The following is a 17,517-nucleotide window of genomic DNA, read 5'->3' on the forward strand; positions in this document are numbered from 1 at the left end:
GCTGACCTTCAATATAGACGGTGTGTGGGAGTTTTGAATGACAGGAGTGCAATTATTTCCATGTCTTTTTTTTTCCTGGCTCCAGATATGGCTGCTGCTTTTGTGCGGTACCGCTTCTGGTGGTCACTATGTCTTTTTCAGCTACTCCACCTAAAAGCTGAAATGCGCCATGAATAAAATGAACCGAAGGCTAACAGTGTTCGGCTGCTTCCTTAGTGGCAGAGAAGTATTGCGGTGTTAAAAATGCGATCGCTGTAGACAAAATACCAAGAAACAAGAACAAACCAATGGCAAAGCTAATCAAGTTTCTGCCTGGGGCACAAGGCTAACAGACAAACTCATAAAGAGTCCTAAAAGCTCTGGAAAATGCACTTCTCCTTAATGGCTTCCATCTTAAATGTTGCCCTTCGTGCGGCTAAGCCCTGCATTGAGTCTTTGATTGCTTCTATCTGATGTTTTATTCACATAATGCTGGGAGAAGGAACGCTATCCAAGTTCTGTTGATGCGCTCCCTTATTATTTGTGTTGAAGCCTCAATTTCACAGCATGTGAGGCGGGTGTACTGTTCAACGGATGGGTTTTAAATTGACTGAAGATTTCGTGTCAGTGTTTATTCGAAGACAAAGAAGATTTTATTGTGTTTATACTGTAATAGCACAACATTGCGTGCTTGGTACAAATTATGTTTTACTGCCAACAGTCACCTTTAAGTGTGGCATATTGCCTGGTTTAAGGCTATGTTGATAAAGTAAACATGTGTTTGTGGTTACAAACCCTAATCAGAACAATTTGGGACAGTATGGAAAATGCAAATAAAAGAAGAAAGTAGTGATTTCTAAATTTACTTTGACTTGCAGACAATATGAACAGAATATTTCATGTTTTGTCTGGTTAAATTTATTTCATTTGTAAATATACATCCTTTCCTGTTTTTCAGACCTACAAAACATTTCAAAAAAAGTTGGGACAGGAGCAGTTTAGGACTTGCTTTAAATTTGGAAATTACTACTTTGGTTTTTTATTTGTGTTTTCCATACTGTCTCAATTTTTCAGGATTTAGGGTTGTCAATACCATATACCAATACACTTTCCCAGACATAACAGAAAATAAAGAACTGTGAATAATAAATGTAATACCATGGTATTTGAACAAAACATAGTAGTTCGGTAATTTGTTCATATTTTTTAAGTATTCAGGTTCTAAAGTTATTATATACTGTATATACAGTTGAAGTCGTTTTTTTTCTCCATTTTTAAAAAATATTTCCCAAATGTAAGAACTATGGCCACCAGTAAGCAGAACTTTCCCACAATAGAAAGTCAATGGTGCTGGTTGGATTGTTTTCCTCTCTGATAGGGGCGTGGCCTAAATGTGCCCTGTCTCTATACTGACACTGAGGAAAAGACATTGTTGAATGAAGTCATTATTTTTGTTTTTTATATATGCATAATTTTCTGATTCAACCACTGAAGGCATATGATAGGATGTTCTTTGCTATTTTTCTAGACTTTCTGAAAGAGTCAGGACTGTTGTTGAGTATGGAGGATGAGGGAGCTCTCAGATTCCACATAAAATTTCAAGAGTTCACACTTAACTGATGATTGATTGTAAAGCTTGTCTGGCATGCTGTCCCGGGAGAGAGCCCTGAGCTCATAAGATCCTTGAGCCCGGGGCTCTCTCCCGTTTGCAAGGCGAGAGGGGAGTTTGAGCTCAGGTGGATCTCGAGAACTCCCCTGCTGTATTAGCTAATGAACAGATAGGGATTGAATTAAGATGTAACTACTTATTAGGAGCATGTCTATGGTGCTGATTTGGATTAGTCAATTAACTTAAGTTGTATGTTTTTGGATGGTGGGAGGAAACAGGGGTACCTGGGGGAAACCAACGTGAGCACGGGGAGAACATGTAAACTCCGAACAGAAATGTTGGCTGGCTTGGTAAGGACTTGAACCAGTGACGTTCTTGCTGGGAGGCAACAGTGCTAACCACTAGCCCACCGTGCCACCCATCTAGGAAAAGGAGGAGGAGTAGGGGTGGAAGGGGGGATTCTTCAAAACAAAGATGGCTGTCATATGGAACTCATAACTATTATAGTGGCTTTGGAATAGTCTGATTGGTGAATCATAAATTTAAAAATGTGGGGACGGCTGCAAGCAATCCTAAGCACACGATCCTTTTGAAATTAGTTTATAAATAAACTTCAAAGACGAATGAATGTCTAGCGGGTTTGGAATAACATGAAGATGAGTGATTACTTACATAGACTGCATTTGAAATCATATACTTTCATACTATATAGTGCATTAAAAACAGTATGCGAGCTGAGTGGTATATCCAAATTCATAGTAATCGAAGAACAGAATGCGAGAACTACCCAGATGACCTGCTACTTCCAGCGAGTGCACATCCAATGAATGCTACTCTCTCCCATGATGCCATGAGCGAATTCATGAACGGGAGTGAAGCGTCCAACTGACGCAGGTAGAACACGTTATAATGATTATCGCACACAATGGCTCACATTCATACAATATAGAATGAATTTTTCTAACGATCATGAATTACATTTAAATATGGTACCTACTCGAGTTCTTCAGATGCAGCCATAATTGTATTTATTTATTAATTTTTTTGGCTGAACTAACATTTTAAGTGCATTTCTAAGAAATCCATGCAAAATAAGAACAAACATTTTGAACTTTGCAAGCATGCAAAAAAAAGTCCATCTCTAAAAGTATGAGATTCATCTGGAAAAGCCACTTGCTTCATTACTCTGTGTGTTTTTGTGTGTGCAGATGGTGAACAGTGCTGCAGACCGCACTTGCGAATCTATTATTTATTTGACGACCGATTTAATTTTTATCAAGCCATCATGTTTATTTTTCCAATCCACAGGTCGCAATTGAAATTCTCAGAAGGCAAGCAGGCAATAATATAAAGTAATAATAAATAAGGAAATGAATAAACGAAAGTAATGGAGCAGTGGGCAAATCAGTCAGCAGGACTCCTGGGCTTTTTCTCTTATTGACTGCAGGGCTGCAGGCTGTGCTCATATTAATGCTGTTTAAATTCCTTTATGTTCCAGGCAGGTTCGAAAATGAATGCAGTCGGTTTGGATTTCATTTCGATCTACTTAGATCTATGTTTTACTTTACAAAAATTAACATACGCTTATCGGGGCTGGGTTAGGGTAAGAAATGATCCGGGTCAGTTTGGGTTGGGTATTGATTTTAGCATCCGCCACAAATGTTTACACTTTGAGAAATAAAGTAAGAAGAGCTGCGCATTTTAAAAGGGACAGATTTATATCAAAATAGTTTATATTGGTACTTTAAAGGGCCATTCGTAACAAGCAAGATAACTATAAATATTATTATAACAATAAACATGTTTTTTTCCACATAGGCGAACGTTAGCGATGTTGTTTTTTGTTAATACTTTTTGCATTACTGCCTTGCAACCAGCAGATGTCATCAGTGTGCTATTAGCTCATCTGACCAGTGAATCCAGCTTATGTAACTTAATCTGTAAAATCAAACGATGAATTTAGCAATGGCAGTCAGTGACAGTGTAGTGGAAAATAATGATAAAAATAAATGGAAGTTATTCAAGCCAGACTCACAATTGAACTATAAGACATTATATTTTAACGATAAGAAATTATTTTGTGAATATCTTACTATTAATCTTTTATTTAGGCTAACAGTTTGTGTTTTCCCATGTTGTTTTGGCTGCTGAAGGACGGTCTTTGAATGCAATATATGTCAGCTCAAATGTTATCCATTCGTCTTGTTTATTTTGTGGATAACTGACCGACAAAACAATGTTTTAAAATTAATACACAGATTATACCAAACAAAATTTGTTCCAAAAAGACAAAGACGCCCTAATGGCAGTCAGTGTAGTGGAAAAAAATATCCCAAATTATTTTCCAAAAGCATTTTCCAATAAGGCAACACAAAGACAGCGAAGTAGCACTTTATTTTACACTCAAATTGTGAGTCTGGCTTGAATAACTTCCATGTATTTTTATCGTTACTTTCTGTTATAGTCAATCGTTTTCTAGATAGCCATTATATTTAAATAATCTTTGAAAACAAGGCTTAACATCAAGCAGAGCTTCTCTACAATGTCGTCTGCTGCTTTAAATTGCAGGAGTCCTTTCTATTTCAATGGATTCTGCAACAGTATGACTCCGCGGACGGCTTCTGTTTCCTACGTCAGTGGACTTAAGATGCAGAGAGGAGGTAACTGTGAGGACAGGGTTCGAGTCCGGCAAAGAACGATTCCAGAAAGCAGGTAAAACAAAAGGCAAAATATAAACAAGTAAATAACAGGATGAGAGTGTGGTTTCGAAAACATGGTAAAAACCAGGCGGCCATGAGGACTTTTCTTTTTCTACATTGCTTTTGAAAACACTGTCAGTTGGGTTTAGAGAAGGCAGTGGGCGGGTCAGTTGGTGCTTTTGAAAACACTGTCAGTTGGGTTTAGGGAAGTGGGTGGGTACATTGGTCAGTCGATTAGTCAGTCAGACAGTCGACAGCAGCCTCTGGTGGATTCACGAGAGACCAGCAGGCGCAAATGGCACTCTCAAGAAAACTTTGAGATTTGAGAAAGCGTACACAGCGTCCTCTGGTGGATTTGCGAAAACCATCTCGAATCTCCTGGGATGTTTTTGGTGCTCTCCAAAAATGTATACAGGGGTACATATCAATAATGAGCATGGGTTGGGATTCTGACTAGCTTTCAGTGTTTTATTGTTTATTAGTTCTGAAAAAATGTACTCAAAGTGATCTCAATGATATCGCTTCTCCACATCTTTATCGTTATAACTTTGGTCTAAACTCAAAAAATATTTTTGCTGCTTGTTCAAACTACTTATTTAAAATAAACTGAAACAACACAATTCTTGAGATTCTTTTGGGACAACTTAATTGTTTTATGTTTACTCCACATCAATTTGTTAAGTTAACTTAATCAATTCGTGTTGGGACAACAGGAATGAATTGTCTGGAACGCTGCCTTTTTTACAAAGTGGGTTTATTTTTAGAATGATTTTTAGAACATTGTACAAACTAGAATGTAGAGCATACAGAATATAGTACGTAAAAAAGTGTCAGCTCTTTTATCATTATTTCTGAGACTGAAGATCAAGACACTCAAGATTCGATCCATTTAATTCATTAGCAAATCATTTCAACTTGTCACGTGAACTAGATCAAAATATGACTCAAAAGAATGATTTGTTCATTAATTATGCTCTACTTTTCTCAGGGATGCGCCAAGAAGATCTGGGATGACTTCCAGATTTTTAGCAATTCACATAAAGCTCCCATCAGCATTGGAAGTCTTAAATGTAGCACTTTGATTAGTTTTATTCTGTTTTCATTGAAATTTTGACATTGCTAAAGTTATGATCTAATGTGAGTAAAGGCAGAGATCTTTTTGTCTATATTGTGACGTATGCCTGAGTGTAACCTGGATATATATATATATATATATATATATATATATATATATATATATATATATATATATATATATATATATATAAAGGCTATGTAGCATTGTTGACTAGATTTTAACTGGGAATTACAGTCAAAAGTGAAGGTAGATGAATCCCTTAAACATAATTATTTATTCATTTATTTTGTTTTAGCTTAGTCCCTGATTTATCAGGTGTCGCCACAGCGTGATGAACCACCAACTACTCTAGAATGTTTTACACAGCATATTAAAGAAGGTTAATATGGACTTTTTATGCAATATGAAGCTCACACTTGTTCTCAGGAACATTTGCTGTGGATGTTGATACAAGGCTTCTGCCAGTATCAAATTTTCTTTGAACAGTCTTTATCACAATATATATATATATATATATATATATATATATATATATATATATATATATATATATATATATATATATATATATATATATATATATATATATATAAACTAAATCAGGACTAAATCAGATTAAAGCAAGTGTTAAAATCTTAATATTAGTATTAATTATTCATTTCCCTGCTGGTGAAAAGAGAACGTGCAAGAAAGTAGTATTGATACTAACCAAAAGCAAGATTGTATCATTTTAAAAACTTCAGCATTGATATTTATGGATATTTTAGACAACCCTACTCATCTGAATATTCTTAAAGGCTCTCTAATACAATGTTTCTCAACCACGTTCCTGGAAGACCACCAGCTCTGCACATTTTCCATGTCTCCTTAACCAAACACACCTAATTCAGATCATCAGCTCATTAGCAGAGACTGAAAGACCTGTAATGGGTGTGAAAGACAAAGGAGACATCCGAAACATGCAATGCTGGTGGTCCTCCAGCAAAGTGGTTGAGAAACACTGCTCTAATAGTAATAAATAAGTAAAAAGTAATAAATAAAAGTAAATAAAATTAATTAATTATTGCTCAGTGTATTTTGAAGTACCCACCGTATCAATATTGTGCATGCTCATTATTACAATATATTGAATTATTGGTATATCACCATATGTCTAGTACTGTACCTAACAAGTACTGATCATTTTTCTTCATGGACGTTAAATGTATCATCAGCAGCCTCAGGTATTAATTTAGTTTTGCCTGTGTATGTTTATTCATTTTCACACTGCCAGCAGCTGTTGACTTGCATGAGTCACCGCAGTTTCCGCTACAAATCTTTAATGTTCTACTGAAGAAAAATGGTCATCTACAGCTTGGATGACCTGAGAGTATTTTTGTTGGGGTGGTGAACTATCCCTTTAAGGAATGGAGATAAATCCTGCATACTACATCACCGAGAAGCCGTTTTCAGCAGAAAGTCCAGTTATCTCATTTTAAAGTACAAAAAAGAAATGCACAGAATTGTCCTCAATATGCTCGACAGCATGCACTTAGAAAATTGATAGGGCAAAGATTCATTTAGGCCAATTTTGAGTTTTACATCGAACCAGAAAACACTTCTGTAAAATCCTCTGCAAGGTCTTCTGAGGATATACAAAAACTCCTGCACACTCGCAATCCTCATTAACTTTCATTACATTGAAGACTGCGGCCAAGACATTCTTCCTAAAACACTTTTCAGTGTTTCATAAAAGAAAAAAAGGTCGCATGGATTAAAAAAGACACAAGGATTCCATTTAAGTTCATTCAAGGGCTAATTTGTACCTTTATAAAAACTTTCTTCCAGCCTTTTCTAATAAATCAAATTACTTAAAGGGATAGTTCACCCAAAAATGAAAACTCTGTAGTTATTTGCTCACCTTTCACTTGTTTCAAAACTATTTGAGTTTCTTTCTTCTGTTGAACACAAAAGAAGATATTAAGAAGAATGCTGGAAAGTGGCAGCCATTGACTTCCATAGTGTTGCTGCTACTATGGATGTCAATCAGTGGTGGAAAGAGTACTGAAAAATCATACTCAAGTAAAAGTACTATTACTTGCCAACAAATGTGGTGTGAGTAGAGTAAAAGTATCTGTTGTAAATATTACTCAAAGTAGGAGTAAAAAGTAGCCCTTTCAAAAGTACTCAAGAGTAGTGAGTGAGTAATGAGTATTACGCTGTGAACGCTGATGCATTTACATGTAATTTGTGCATGTGTGTGTAAACGTAACATTCTGTAGTGCATGGAGTTACTGCCCAGCAGGCACACAAAGTCATAAGACATTAACATTAGGTTATATTTAGGTCATGATGTCAGGTGACCAAAATTCAATGCCTAGCCAGCGTCTAAGGACAACGTTATATTGATGTCCAATAATGACATCAAATGGTGTTGATATTTTGTTGATTTTAGGTTGTGTTGAAAAGTGACCAAAATCCAACATTGAGCCAACATCTGAAACCAAAGCCTTGTTGACATCAAATACTGATATTTATCCATCAGGTATGGCAACCAGAATCCAACATCTGATAGACGTCATAGTGGTAAAGTCTCCACAATGTCAAGCTGTAATATCATTAGATGTTGATATTTGGTTCATTTTAGGTTGAACGTTGGACATCGAGGTCACCTGTAGTTAAGTTCTGACATCAACCTGATTTTCATTTCCAAACAAAGTGCAAGGTCCCCACAACGTGAAGTTTATTCATAAACTAATTTCGAGAGGATCACGTGCTTATGATTGACACGGCTGGCCCCGAGTCAAGCTAATGTACGAACCACCAATCAGACTACTCCTAACCAAGTATAAATAACCAAACACCTTACCTTTAGTCATCTTCGTCTTGAAGAATCCTCCCTTCCACCCCTTCGCCTCCTCCTTTGTCTACAGGGCAGCACGGCGGCCAAGTGGCCAGCACTGCAGCCTCACAGTAAAATGCCTCCGGTTCGGGCATCTACCCAAACGGTCAGCATTTTCGTGTGGAGTTCATGTTCTCCCCGTGCTTGCGTGGGTTTTCCCCGGGTCCTCCGGTTTCCTCCCACACTCCCAAAAACATGACACTTAAGTAAATTGACTAAACCAAATTAGCACCAAATTCGATTCAATTCTGTCAGCAACGCATAACCTTAGCAACCCTCACGCAGCAGGAGGGAGGGGAGTTCTCGAGATCTACCCGAGCTCAAACTCCCCTCTCGCCCTGCAACGGGAGGGAGCCCCGGGCTCGAGGCTCTCATGAGCTCGGGGCTCTCTCCCGGGACAGCATGCCAAACTAGCTTATTACCAATCATCAGCTAAGTGTGAACTCTTGAAGATGGGGTACAACGTCAATCTGACGTCCTGTTGACGTCTTGTGCCTGCTGGGTGTTTAAGGCCATTACAGTCATCATACAGAAAACATCCACCATCATCTCATCAGTGACATGCATGTAAACAGTCTCTGGGTCAATGCATGTAAAGATTTTGGACATCTTCTTGGACACTTTTAATGCTTCCAAACAGTTTGCTGCATTTATATATCATCCATGTCTTGAGATAGTTCATTATGATGCGATTATGATTTACCTTCTATGCGTGATTTGACAGGAATCACAAAACTGATTTTTCTAATCCTTATAGACATCCTGGGAGGTACGTATTTTTGTTGTTTTTGTTTTCACGAATCTGCGAGAGGCCACTTTGTGCACTTTTTCATATCTCAAATGTCTCTCGCAAGCGGCGTTCGCACCCACTGTTCTCAAGTAAACCCACCAGAGGCAGCTATCGATCGACTGAATGATTGACTGGGTGACCGGCCAATCGACTGACTCACCTTCCGTCTTCCCTAAACACAACCAATTTTACCCATTGACCCGACAACCCAATTACTTCCTCTAAACCCGATCAACGGTTTACAAAAGCCGCCAGAAAAAGAAAAGCCCTCATCTGATTTTTACCATGTTTTCATATTTTACCACATTCTCACCCTGTTGTTCACTCAGTCATTTTATTTTTTGGATTCTGTTTTTGTCCTACCTGATTTCTGGAACCGACCTTGCCTGAACTCGAACCCAGTGGTCGTCATTGTCAACTCATTTCTGCGTATCAAGTCTGCCGACGTACATGACGAGCTAACTGGACAAACTGGCTAAAAGGAACGGCGTCACTCCACCCCATAGCGTTCGCTTAAATAAAATGAAATGAAGCCATACGTACCTCCGGCTACATAATTGTGGTCTCCAGAAACGTCCATAGGTCTACGTTTTCAGAATGAGCCTGTGTTGGAATGCTGTGTGCAGTGGAAAGCCAGGCTTATTAGTACTATTGGTGTGTTTTGTGCAATGCTTGCTTTCTTTCTGTTCTCACTGGTGTCTATTCTATTCTTATTACTCAAAAAGTTCTTTGATATTCAAACAATGCCTTAATTACTGTTTTGTTTTCAGCGTTTATATCTAAACCAAACAGAGCAGCTTCCATACCAGACTCCCTTGACAAACTGTGTCACAGTCTGGTATGGAAGCTGCTCTGTTGCTGAGCGTAAGGCACTGCAGCGGGTGGTGAAAACTGCCCAACGCATCACAGGGACTACTCTGCCAGCCATAGAGGACATCCAGAAGAAACACTGTTTGCGCCGAGCACGCAGTATTCTGAAGGACACCTTTCACCCCGCTCACAGACAGTTTTCTCTCCTGCCCTCCGGCAGGCGCTTCAGGCTCCCCCATACAAAAACCAGCAGACTGAGGAACAGCTTTTTCCCCAGAGCTGTCTCCCTCCTGAACTCTGCCCCACACTGACTCTTTTGCCCCCCACTGAATCTTTTAATTGTAATTATGTTTTAATTTAATTGTAATTTTGTAATTATGTACACACCCACTATACATATACACTTGTAATCATGCTTATTTATCTGCATACTACTGACTATTAATAGCAACCTGTACATATATTCATATATTGTAACATATATACTTGTAATCATGTTTATCTATCTGCACACTACTGATTATTAATAGCAACCTGCACATATATTCATATATTGTAAATCTGTTCATAGCTTATCCAACCTGTATATAATGTTCATAGTACATCCATCTGTAAATATCACCATAGTTTTCTATAACTGCACTTTATAACTTATTCCTGTATCCTGCACTTGCTGCTATTGCACTGCTGGTTAGACCTAAACTGCATTTCGTTGCATTGTACTTGTACATGTGTAATGACAATAAAGTTGAATCTAATCTAAACTAATCCAAACAATGTCCATTTTCCAACCATACACAACAAACACAATCTGTAAGTACACTCAAAAAACTACCATTGCTGTTTGTTCAACCTATTGTTTAAAACGAGCTGAATCAACACAATTCTTGAAGGTTTTTTGGGGATAACTTAAATGTTTTATGTTCAATCCACTTAAATTCGTCAAAACAATGAAGTTAACTTAATCCATTTGTGTTTGGACAACATGAAGAAATTATGTGGAACCCTGCATTTTTTACAGTGTAACGTCCTTAGCATATCAGCAGCGAACATTACGTCACGTATTTAACATTCGCACGCTAAGCTGATAAGTTCCAGAATGCGTCTCTGCCACTTTTCAAATTGCCCATACGCCCGTCTCTGAACCGTAGCTCAGTGGATCCACTATAGAGACTGATATGTGCAGTGGGATTAGTATTATGGGATGCCCAGGACAATGGATGTGGACAGTTGGCAGCTGCTGGTGAACGCCGGCCAAACTCTAATGGTGTCAGTCTTCCAGCATTGTCCTCTTGCTAATGCCCAGCACACTGACCTCGCGGTGTCGTGATACTGGCTTGGGCCGGCCTCCACCACTCAAGGCCCGGGTCTGCAATGCAGGGGTAGAAAAACAAAAGTGTGTGAGTTTTCATGCACGCGATGACACTATTGTAATGCCTAGAGGGCCCTTTGACATTTATTCCCGCTTCCACTTTGCAGGTGAACAGTATTATCCTAGCATTATAGACAAGAAGCCGTATTGCGCTTCCAAAATGATGCTCTTGAAACTGATCTGAGGTCTGTCCTCGGGGGATTGAGGTAGGGGGTCACTGTTTGCCATTATCAGCATTTATCAAGAGCAATGTTATATTTGGTGCGTGTTCTTATAGAAAGCTGATTCTAGCAAATCCTTGACTCGACGTGAGAGAGCGTTTTAATGACTATTTTATGATCATCTATCATTTCTTGAGGCTCAGATGTCAAAATTAGGAGTAGCATTGGCTTTTGGTTTGGTTAAGCGAATATATTAAATGAAGAGTCTTTATATATATATATATATGTTATGTGTTATACCCTATGTGCTATGTTATTGTTTATGCTATGTTATGTAATGTGTTGTTATGTTATATGTTATGTTTTTTGTTATGTTGGTATATTTTATTATGTGTTATATTATTTTTTTAAGTTGCGTTATGTATTGTTATATTTTACATTGTTATATGATGTTTTGTAATGTTAAAAGTTGTGTGTTATATGTTATACGCTATGTGCTATGTTATTTTTATGTCATGTTATGCTGTTATGTTATATGTTATGTTTTATTTTGTTATATTTCATGTTATGTTATGATTTTATGTTATGTTACATGTTATATGTTGTGTTGTTATTTTTTATGTCATGTGTTATGTTATGTTACATGTTATGCTATGTTGTTATAGTTTATATTATGTGTTTTATATAATGATTTATAATATGTCACGTTTTGTGATATGTTATGTTTTGTTATGTTAAATGTTATGTTTTTATGTTATGTTATATTTTAAGTTATGTTTTATGTTATTTGTTATAGTATGTTACATGTAATGTTTTAATGTTATATGTTGTGTTGTTAAATGTTATGTTATGCGTTACGTTACATGTTATGTTAATTTGTATGTTATGTTGTTATATTTATGTTGTGTTTTGTTATGTGTTATATGTTATGTTTTTATGTTATATATTGTTATATTTCACGGAATTTGTTGTTATATGTTGTAAGTTGTGTGTTATATGTTATATGCTGTTATTTTTTTGTTGTGTTATGCTATGTTTTGTTATAAGTTGTTCTATTTTATGTTATGTGTCATGTTATGTGATGTGTTATGTTACATGTTATGGTTTTATGTTATGTTTCATGTTGTTATATTTTATGTTATGCAATGTTGAGTTATATGTTATGTGTTATTGTATGTTTCATGTTATGTTTTATGCTATGTTATGTTATATGTTGTGTCGTTATATTTTATGTTATGTGTTATGCTACATGTTATGTTGTAATATTTTATGTTATGTGTTCTGTTGTGTATTATATGTTATGTGTTGTTATATTTTCAATTTTGTTATATTATGTTATGTTTTATGTTATATGTTATAAGTTATGTGATATGTTATAGTCTGTGCTGTTTTATATTTTGTCGTGTCATGCTATGTTATGTTTTTGCTATGTTATATGTTGTTATATTTTATGTTATGTGATACGTAATGTTATGTTAAATGTTGTTACATGTTATGTTTTATGTTGTGTTATGTTTTATATTATGTGTTATGTTATGTTACATGTTATGTTTTATGTTGTTATATTTGAAGTTGTGTGTTATGTTATTTTTTTATATGTTATAAGTTATGTGTTATATGTTATATGCTATGTGCTATGTTGTGTGTTATGCTATGTTATGTTTTACGTTATGTTATGTTAAATGTTGTTATATTTTATGTTATGTGATGTTTGTTATGTGTTGTGCCGTACACACCGTCTACCCAGAATGGCTGTTCTGAGCTGTCCTCTTCCACAATAGTGGACTTCACAGCACAAGCAGCATCTGGTGTATTTGCAGAGGCTGGACACTGACTAAAAGGCCTGATAGCGCAGGTGCCATTGGACGCCGTTTCTTTCCATTGTGTGGTCATGAATGTCCTGCCAGCCGGTGAACGGACACACACACACACACACACACACACACACACACACACACACACACACACACAACACACACAATCGCTCTGCCACAGGTGTATGTTCTATTTGGAAACGCTTTCCGCAATAACCGCTGAAGCAGATGATGACAGCAGAAGCTACACTGTCAAAACACTCAATTATTATACGTGTGAATTGCAAATTTGGAAAAGGAAACTATTTACGCCTGAAACTTAATATATGAATTACACTGTATGAAATGGAGCTTCTTACCTGACAGTTTCGCTCAGCTGAAAGTTGCTATTTTGGAAAAAAAATGTAGTTAGTTACATAAGAAGCACAAACAATACATAGTCATTGGTTAGAAAGGAAATATCAATTTGAATACAAATCAATCAAATGTGTTAGCGCTCCATTTTCAAGGACACACACAATGAGGCTTTTACAGTGTATTACCAATGGGAGGCAGAGTATTAAACATGAATAGATTCAATGTTGTATAGAAAATATAAATGAGAAATCAGCAATACATCTGGATATACAGTATTCACTTCATTCAGTATAGATATTAATTTTAGCATTACATTTTTATGATTAAATGATATAACAAGATTAAATTTGAGGTCACTAAAAGGTTAGTAAAAATAGTAATAGTTGTAATAGTAAAATCAGATATATTGTGACATGTTTCCTATTCTTGCATCTTAATTTATTCCTTACAGTTGTATTATGTCATTGTATTCGTAAATTATTATTACTTATTATTACATATCATTATTATTTTGTTATTGAATCCTTCAGAAATGGCACAAAAACTATTAAAAACCTTTTTTTTTTGTAAGTAACTAATTAACTTATAAGTCTTTAAAAACATTTTTTTTTTATTTTTAGATTTTATTTTATGAATTATAGATTTTTGTTGATGTCCTTTTATAGCTATAAACCTTTCCATTGTAGAAATGCTTTATTTATAAAAGGGTTTGTAAATTTGATGGGCTCTATTTTAATGGTCTAGGCTCAAAGTCTAAAGTGCAAAAGCATTAAGGGCATGTCAGAATCCACTTTTGCTATTTTAAGGATGGGAAAAAAAATGCTTTATGTGGTTGAGCTTATTCTCTTAATGGGTTATAGGTGTGTTTTTGAGAATAAACCAATCAGAGTATCATCTCCAATTTTCTTTAAGAGTTAGTTACGTTGCGCCCTTTCGCATTTGCTGTTTACATGGCGGACTTTGTAAGTGGAAAACTGAACCCTTCACTAGCGAGAAAACAGTTAAACAGAGCATCTGCAGCACGAGAATGAAAGAATGAGCCTCCTTATTCTTTCCTTTCACTTTCACTCTCTTTTGTGGATAAGGAAAAGTGTTTTACGCACAGACATCCATTAGCCTACATAATTAATTTAGTTTGTTAAGCGCAAAGATTTGTTTCGAAACTATTTCTAAATTCAGTTCTAAATTCCAGCAAACGAATAAATGAACAATAAGAATGAAGTGTGGTCCTAATACACATGCTGTGCCCCATATGGTCTAAAACCAGACAGGTGGACATATCTAAGCTTGATTTTAATAAAACAAATGTAAATATGCATACAGAAAATAATACTGCTAATAATAATAACATTATACAAAAGCAAATTGTCGTGAATAAACTGAAAGAGTTTTTATTATGGCAAGAATAAAAGCAAAATAGTACACTTACTAAAAATGACAGAATTGTTTTATTTGTTTTATTTTTTAGATTTAGCCTACTCCGCAATTCACACATTGCTGTCCGGCTAGTTTCTATCCTCTACTCACAGTATATTCCAACATTCTTGACCATTATCACCAATAAAACCTAGAAAAACAGGGCATCAGTATTTTGTAAATCCATAGGTTCAAATATTCCTTTCCAATTATCAAAGAAAAAAATTGTTCAGTCATTATAGTTTTGTAACTATTAAACTGATTTAAATTGTAAATTGTAATATATATATATTAGGGTTAAACCTATAACTGATGGGAAAACATATTTCTGTAATTAAATAGTCTGTTTTGGCTTTAACAAACTTATCCCTCATCTTTTTCCAAACTTTTCCAAAAACTTTTCACCTTTCCTACGGCTGTTGCAATTTCTAGACATCTGTTTGTCCCTATGATCACGCATGGACGGAATATAAAGATGTCTGTACATGCACACCCGTTTGAGACAAAATCTCTTAAGCGATTCATATTCAACTCAAATTAAATGTGGTGCCGCGCCAACTGTTCGCTCAGTCTCAAAAAAATGTCATTGCATATCATAAAAAAGGACAATCGACAGTCGAGCTCCAGACAAGGTCTGCAATTTATTAGTAATTCTTAGAGCATTTGGCAGTGGGCATGAAGTTTCAGTGTATTATACAGTAAATGGTTAATGGAAAAGATGGGCTGTAGTTTTCATTCTCTGCTTAAATCTGTTTGACGTAAAAGATCTAAATTGCACATTTAGCAATGAACGTTGAAAGAAAATTTGCCACAACTGTAAAATAATGTCAAGAAATTTAGTAGTATGCTTAATACAATTTATAATTTTGAATCATTTGTATTGGAATAGGATTTTTCAACACAATCTCACGGCAATTCGTAACTTTTTGATTTAGTGGCTAATTCGTTAGAATTCGTACGACCTAATTTGTACAATTTAATATGATTTGCTAATCGCCCAATGACAGTTGGGGTTATAGGGGTGAGGTTTGGTGCCACGCCTCCTTTTTAAAATCATAAATTTTCGTACGACTGAACTCGTACAAATTAGCCACTAAACTGGCAAAACGTAAAATACTTACGCCTCCTCGTGAGATCAGTCTTGCTTTTTAGGCGCTGGTTGAAGACTCTGCTGAATGCTGGAGATGCTAGAGCGAAAAAGACTTGATGCATGCCCTGTGGTCCTGTTCTAAAATACAAGAATTCTGGGTTAAAGTGCCAACCGAAATCATGTCGCGCACACCGAAAGTGAACCTCCGCAAACACAGCGAGGATGTCACATTTGCCGTGTGCACTCAAACGAACTAGCGTATGCGTCGAGTACAAACCAGGCTTTAGACATTTTACCTAAAAACATAATTACATGTTGCATCAGTTCTCAACTTATCCAAGTGTTTCCCAACCTTGATCCTAAAGGCACACCAACAGTACACATTTTCAACCTCTCCCTAATCCAACACACCTGAATCACCTCATCAGAACATTAGAAGAGACTCCAAAACCTGAAGTTAAAGGGTCAGATAGGGGAGACTTATACTGTGCAAATTAACACACTACAACAAAATGTATATAAGTTAGCTAACTCTGCAACACTACTGAGTGAGGAAGTATTTTGAGAAGGTATGATAGCGCTATATGGCCGTGGCTGTGCACTCTGGCTGATGTCAGTGCTTGTGGAGGATGATGGGTCGCAGTGAGTAGGTGCTGCTGAAGGGTATATTTTGAAGCCAAGCGTGTGAACGGCATACGCATCCGTCGCAATGGAGGTTTCAGCCTGGAGTGAGAGAGACGCTGAAGGTCAAGCTCCTTTTTGAGTCACACAGCCATGACCACAAAGGTCACAACAAAGCCTTACTATTCACCGAGCACCACCAGCCTCTATCCCTCTGCCAAGCCGGTCCGGGTTTTATCCTGCTTTGGCCCTGCCTTTCCTGACCTTCACTGAATGCTCGGAAAACAGAAGGAGGACTATTGCATCCCAAATCAAAAAGTAAATCTTGCTTCAAATATGTCTTTTTATACAGGATTTAATAGTTTTGAAGTGCAGCAGAAGATAAATACGGAGAACCAAGATCCTTGTGGGAATAAAGCAGCCTGTTTTCATGAGGAAACGTAACTACTTTACGTTTTGTCAGTTTAGAAGCTAATTCGTACAATTTCATACATGTTCAGTTGCCCCCCGACACCAAACTTAACCATCATTGGGGGATGAGTAAATTATACTAAACTGTGTGTATATATATATATATATATATATATATATATTTTTTTTTTTTTTTTTTTTTTTTTAATAATACTCATGCCCAAAACATACCCATGCACAATAAGACTGGTTTTGTCAGGGTCACAAATTAAAAACAATTAATTTGAAGTATAGCATCTATTGGTGCAGACATGTATTAAGTTATCAATAGTTACCATTTTTAGTCTGAACTGTAGTGACATAGCTCCCACAAAAATGACAAATTTGAGTTTTTGTTTTTAAAACTCACCCCCAAGCAATTCATATTTA

At 36.3% G+C, this 17,517-nt stretch overlaps 2 long non-coding RNA genes across 2 annotated transcripts in view; one reads left to right on the forward strand and one right to left on the reverse strand.

Moving 5' to 3' along the window:
* The window catches only part of LOC147832447 (uncharacterized), a 26,528-nt gene extending 15,919 nt beyond the window's left edge, over positions 1-10,609 (forward strand). The window contains exons 2-5 of the long non-coding RNA XR_015516434.1: positions 4,157-4,300; positions 7,800-7,889; positions 7,992-8,080; positions 8,699-10,609. This is a non-coding gene — a long non-coding RNA (uncharacterized LOC147832447). The remainder of the gene's footprint in view (positions 1-4,156; positions 4,301-7,799; positions 7,890-7,991; positions 8,081-8,698) is intronic.
* LOC141378999 (uncharacterized) lies at positions 10,372-16,196 on the reverse strand. The gene is made up of 4 exons (XR_015516435.1): positions 16,088-16,196; positions 13,553-13,579; positions 13,116-13,279; positions 10,372-11,215 (listed from the first exon to the last, which is right to left on the reverse strand). It is a non-coding gene; the product is annotated as an uncharacterized LOC141378999 (long non-coding RNA).
* Between the last annotated feature and the right edge of the window lie 1,321 nt (positions 16,197-17,517).

The sequence above is a fragment of the Danio rerio genome, chromosome 19 (assembly GCF_052040795.2).
Source record: "Danio rerio strain M-AB ecotype USA chromosome 19, GRCz13ab, whole genome shotgun sequence".
NCBI lineage: Eukaryota > Metazoa > Chordata > Actinopteri > Cypriniformes > Danionidae > Danio > Danio rerio.